The sequence below is a fragment of the Dasypus novemcinctus genome, chromosome 1 (assembly GCF_030445035.2).
Source record: "Dasypus novemcinctus isolate mDasNov1 chromosome 1, mDasNov1.1.hap2, whole genome shotgun sequence".
NCBI classification, from domain to species: Eukaryota; Metazoa; Chordata; class Mammalia; order Cingulata; family Dasypodidae; genus Dasypus; species Dasypus novemcinctus.
In genome coordinates, this window is record NC_080673.1 from 101,553,135 (window position 1) to 101,559,323 (window position 6,189).

Below are 6,189 nucleotides of genomic sequence, written 5' to 3' on the forward strand. Positions count from 1 at the left end.
AAAGAAGAGGTTAAACTTCTATTCCATAAGATGGAATATTCATGAAAAGTGTTGTATAAACTGGAAGATAGCTTGCAAACATCAACTCCAGATAGGTATTTTGGTTCTCTCTCTACCTTGGCCCACATACTGAATTTGCCTTTTTGGCCATTCTCATTGCCTCTATACAGGTCAGGCCTCATTCTAGGAACATGGTAATTGTTGGTGTTAACTGGCCTTTCTTCTTGTCAGTCAATCATTTGCATTCCTGGTGACATACTAACATTCAGTATGATCATGCTATATATTCCTGCTCAAAACATTGAGTCACTCTTTGTTTTTTGTATACAGAAAATGATTACATCCCCTCAGCCTTGCATTCAACTTCCCCATGATCTAGTTTCAACACACTTTTAAAAACATATTTTTTTCACTGTATCTTTTCCAGTCTCACTGCTGCCTGATTTATTTCTCAAATACATCATGCATTTTCATGTCCTTGTGTCTTCGTTAACATCTTCCCTTTATCAAGGAATGTTCTTCCCCCGCTAGTCAGAATATGAACGTTCTTCAACACATAGGTTAAAAGATGTCTCTGCTAAAAAAAAAAAAAGGTCTATTAATTTATTTTGGAAATCTCTCAAAATTAATCACTCCATGAGAGGGACATGGCCTCTGATTAGGCAGACAGGGCTCAACTCTCACAAAAATAATGAAGAAAGAACCAAAGGCTGTCTGAGGGGCCTGCCTTGGGGTCAGCAGACCAGGACAGTGCTACACAACTCCCAGGAAGGTAAGGGACAGAGAGACAAAGAAGTCGAAACAAGAAACTGAGTTACTACATTTCTCTCATCCCCAAGATATTCAGCGGGGGCAAAACCCTGGCTCATTTCCACTCATTGAAAGGGGAGCAGACATCTTACTCCTTGCCAGTTTTTACTTGTTACAAGGTGTTTTGCTAAATAAACTTTAACAATAATGGAAGCTTAATATCTAAGAATCCTGCCAACTATACCAAAATGTTCTGCTAAGGAAGAGGCAAAAACTAAATGCTATGCAAAGGTGGTTTTATTCAATGAAATGAGTTTTAGGTTATATCAAATGATTGTAACAATTGAGCAATCACAGAAAAGAGTGATTGATTAAAGACATAGGAAAGAATGAAAATACATATAACCACTCACCAATATCTGATCTCTCATGTGGCTGGGGAACCCCTTTGCAGCTGATCAGAGTCCCAGTTGGAAAAATGTTCCCAGGCAGAGCATCCCCTCCTGGGTGAGACTTCAACTGGCAGCTTGGGGACCATTCCTTTTAAGGGGTCCAAACCTCAGAACTCTAGTGAACCTTGCAACTCATGAGGAATAAGTTCATTGAAAGTAATTGAATCCATCCAATGGAGGGGGTGTGGGGCATGGCCAGCCCCCCACAGGAGAGACACATTGTCTTGAGGAGTCTTTATTCTATTCTAATCATGGTACAATGAACAGGAACATAAAGTTTTTCAGCTTTTAGTTTTACAGGGGATACAAACAGGATGTGCAAATACCACATCTAGTAACTTGCTCCTTTTGAACATTTGTTTTTTTGGGTAATGGATGATGGGTTGCCTGCATAGCAGCATTATAACATTCCAAAGGACAAAGGACAAGTTAATCATTCACAATTCTAGGCTAAAACAGCAGACACTATTGATTAGAAAGCTTATGAATTCACAATTCTTAATAATTTTCTTATAGTACATCACAAGGGAAAAGGAAAGGGAGTTGGGGGGCTTTTCATCAGTTAATGTGGCCAGTGGAACCTGCTTTGAATCCCAGTTCTGACTACACAAAAACAAAGGAAAACCGAGACACCTCTGCAGAAAGGTGTGTCAACATGCGCCATCTTCTGGCAGGTCTGGAAATTACATGGACAGAAACTGCTTTTAGAACTCTCTTTACCCTACCTCTGGGAGAAAGTCTGCACCCCATTAGTGAGTCCCTGGCACGACTTAAGTTGGTCAATTTTAAAGACTTAGGATAAGTTGAAACAAATATCAAAGAACTGTGAAAAAATAATAGCAATAGGCAAGAGAGAGAAATTGTCCATTAGAGTAAATTCACCAAACATAACAGATGTCTAGAAATGAGCAAAAAATTATAAGCCATACCAGGAAACAGGAGGAGATGGCCCTGCCAAAGAAACAAAGCAAATATCCTGAAGAGATTCAGGATTTAAGACAATTACTCCATGAGAGGGGATGTGACTCAAGCTGTTAAGTGCCTGCTTCCCACATGAGAGGTCCTAGGTTCAGTTACCAGTGCTTCTTAAAACAAACAAACAAACAAACAAACAAACAAACACAAGCAAAACAATGAAAAAAACAGCTTAGGTTGCCAATGTGGCTTGGTTGTTGAGCGCCATCTTCCCACATGTGAGGTCCCAGGTTCAATCCCTGGCACCCAGTAAAAAAAAAACCACTCCACCCCTGGTCTCCCCTTGGCATATTCTCTTGTGGCCTTAGTCTTGCTCTGCCCTATTTAGCTTGCATTTGTTGTTTTTAGCTACCAGAGAAGATTTTATACTCTTCATGGTCATGAATTGCCTCCTCATTCATCTTGGGCCTTCCCTTCTTCTCTCAGACATTTGGCAGAGAGTCTTGCAGAGCTACATGCTCTGCAAATACTTTTTGACAAATAGGAAAAATAATAGTAAAGTATTAAGAAAGAGTAACAATTTCACCCTTGTGTAACTTACTGAAAGATAGATTGGAGATTAGAAAGACTCGGCAATGTGACAGAAGTTACAGAACCTCTGGCACAAATGGCCTATAGTCACTTTCCCAAGGTTCTAAGCTCATAAACATTATATTATTACAATTTTGTGGTCCATTCAGGACAAAATGTCAGGCTCAGATGCAGCCATTGCCATTGGCCTTGACAGTTAATTAAGTACAGGTGTCCTCAAAAGCCATCTGTATTGAAAGCGATCTCGGGCTTGCTGCGTGCTCACTAATCCCTGGGGCTGTAGAGGAAGGCGGTGTCACTTTAAATCAGTTTGACTAGCAGCAGCTTTGTTTAGACACCTGCTCCTCTTCAGTGACCAAAGGTAACTGATATCTGTGTGCTTGTACGTGCTCAGACAGTCTTCCAGTCACAACTAAAATTATCCTTCTTCAGGGATCTATTTGAATCTGACATTTGCTCATTTATTTTCTTCAAAATGCAGTGGAGAAACCAAGAGACTGCTCACTATAACCTGGAGGTTGATAGAATTCCACATTTTTGCTCACTTGAGACACACGGGTGTGATTGGGGTTTGGGGTATTTCAAGAATACCCTGGTGGTCAAACAACCATGCATTTCAGAAGAAAAAAGGGGATGGTCAGAGGCTGAAGAGATTTTTTTTATCCTCCATATAGAATTCTTTTTTTTTTTTAAGATTTATTTATTTATTTATTTATTTATTTATTTATTTATTTCTCTCCCCTCCCCTCCTCCCCCCCCCCGCCCCCGCCCCAGTTATCTGTTCTCTGTGTCTATTTGCTGTGTCTTCTTCTTTGTCCGCTTCTGTTGTGAGCAGCACAGGAATCTGTGTTTCTTTTTGTTGCGTCATCTTGCTGCGTCTGCTCTCCGGGTGTGCAGCACAATTCCCGGGCAGGCTGCACTGTCTTTTGCGCTGGGCGGCTCTCCTTACGAGGTGCACTCCTTGCGCGTGGGGGTCCCCTATGCGGGGGACATCCCTGCGTGGCACGGCACTCCTTGCGTGCATCAGCACTGTGCATGGGCCAGCTCCACATGCGTCAAGGAGGCCCAGGGTTTGAATTGCGGACCTCCCATGTGGTAGACGGATGCCCTAACCACTGGGCCAAGTCTGCTTCACCCATGATGTTCTTCTTGACCTCAGTGTCCTCCTTCCAATTCTATCTATCTAAATCCTACTGACCCTTAAACTTCAGACAAGATACCACCCCTCTTTCCAGCACTGATTTGAAGATGTTAATATGCTCACCACAGGCAGATGCAAGCATTTTTAGAGCTGGGATTATGCATCTCTTTTGCCTCCCACTATCATCCCACGTGGTTAATACCTCTTGGCTGATTGGAAGTCATTGCAACCAAGTAGAAGATAATTGCAGCTTCAACTATTAGAGATCACTTTTGATGCCCCTGATTTATATTAATCTTTTAAAAATAAAAATCAGACTGGATTGTTGCTTAAAATAGATGTCATTGAAGGAAAAGAAAATTCTGACAAAGAATCTTACAACAATGATAAAGTAAATTATTTGTGGGTGTTACTAACCCAGTATAATTAATATTAATAGAATTTCAATGACACAGACCTTAGGATGGTACATTTTAATTCTTATTAGTTACATGGTGGATAGGAACGGTAGCAGTCAGAAAAGTTCTTGAAAAAAACAGGATTAGCTCAGCGGTTTACTGGGGGACATACTGAAACAACATATTTTTGGGAGCTATATTTTACCCATTGGTTGCTTAAACTTTTTCTAAAACTTTTCCAGGCCACAGTTTTAAAACCTAAGGCTTCTCACTCTCTCTCTCATTAAGTTTTAGAATATGGTTCAACATTTAGCAATTAGGAAATCTATTGCTATTTGCGTTTATCACCTTATTAAGAATTTTTAATGTTAGTATTGTTTGAAATTTCTTTTTCATGTAGAAAGCATGAGTCTATAGCTTTCCTAGGAAAACAACACTGTATATTTGCTTTAGCAAGGTGGTGAGAATTTTGATTTATTAATTCAAGGGTAAAATCAAGGGGGTATATTTGCAGCAATTTAACTTCTATAAAGTAAGAACAAATTTATGGACTCATAGAATTTTATCACTGGAAATACCTTGAGAATAGGGGTGAGGAGAACTTAGTAATGAGATTTATTTTAGATTTATTGGATTTATATTAGATTTATTTTATCAGAAGATAAAGAATGCCTGAAAGAGCCATTGGTAGTTATGAAGAAGAGAGGCTCTTCATTTTCTTCCAAAATTGATTACAGGTTTTAAATTATATTAGGTTATAGAAAAATATGGTGTGATGAGTTAACAACACCAGTAAAACTAGCGAAGTTTTACATTACAGTGTGTTTTAATTGGTATAAGGAGTTTCTTCATTCATTCAGGAAATACTTATTGAGCACCAATTATGTGCCAGGTACTGGAGATGTAAGAGTGAATAAAAGAGTCAAAAAGCCTTATCCTCATTAGAACTTACATTTTATATAGGATAACAGATAATAGTAAGAAAAATATACCCTATGTTTTAGGTATATTGTATATTACTAGCCAATGTAATATAGTAATGTATAGTAATTTATTTCCTAGGAAAGCTAATTTTAGATAAAATGGCCAGAGAGGGCCTCACAGAAAAGGTTGTACTTGATTGAGTAAAGGAAATGAGGAGAGAGAACCAAGTGACTAGCTTGGAGAAGAACCTTGAGGGTAGAAGGCACAGCAGGTACAAACACCCTGCAGCAGAAACAAGTGCCTGGTCCTGGAATAGCAAACAGGCTAGTATGGTGTGGTGGACCAAATCATGTACCCCAACCAAAGGTGTTCTGAATCTGAATCTGTGTCTCTGTGACTATGAACCCATTTGTAAATAGGATGTATTATCAATTAAGGTTTAGACTCATTTGTGAATAGGATCTTGTAAAATTGGATAGAGGTGTGGCCACACTGAATTAGGGTGGGCCTTAGTCTATATGACTGCAGATCTTATAAAGGGAGAAAATTAGAATATAGACAAGACAGAAGACTTGGAAGCCAGAAGTCAGAGAAAACCAAAAGAGGACATTCCATGTGATAGAGGACTGGCATCACCAGAATGCTACTGACTTTGGGGAGGAAGCAAGCACAGTCAATACCATAATGTTGGACTTCTAAACTTGGAAACTGTGAGACAATAAATTTATGATGTTTAAGACAGCCTATTATGTGGCATTTGCCATAACAGCCTTGGCAAACCAAGACATACTACTAGAGCAGAAGAAGTGAGGGGAGATTTGAGATTTGAATGAGAAGAGGTTAGCAAAGTCAGGAGGGGAGGACAGATCAGTGTAGATCTATGAAAGGATTCTGGCTTTTAGCCTTTTGGGAAACTTGAAAAAGGAAGGACTGTAATTTGACTTAAGTTTTAATGGAGTCACTCTGGCTGCTGTGTTTAACATAGAGTGAAGGAGCATAAAGGTGGAAACAGAAGACT

The 6,189-nt window shown here is 39.4% G+C and overlaps 1 long non-coding RNA gene across 1 annotated transcript; it reads right to left on the reverse strand.

The window, feature by feature from the left end:
- Positions 1–419: 419 nt before the first annotated feature.
- LOC111764989 (uncharacterized) lies at positions 420–1,453 on the reverse strand. The gene is made up of 2 exons (XR_002797461.2): positions 1,164–1,453; positions 420–577 (listed from the first exon to the last, which is right to left on the reverse strand). It is a non-coding gene; the product is annotated as an uncharacterized lncRNA (long non-coding RNA).
- Between the last annotated feature and the right edge of the window lie 4,736 nt (positions 1,454–6,189).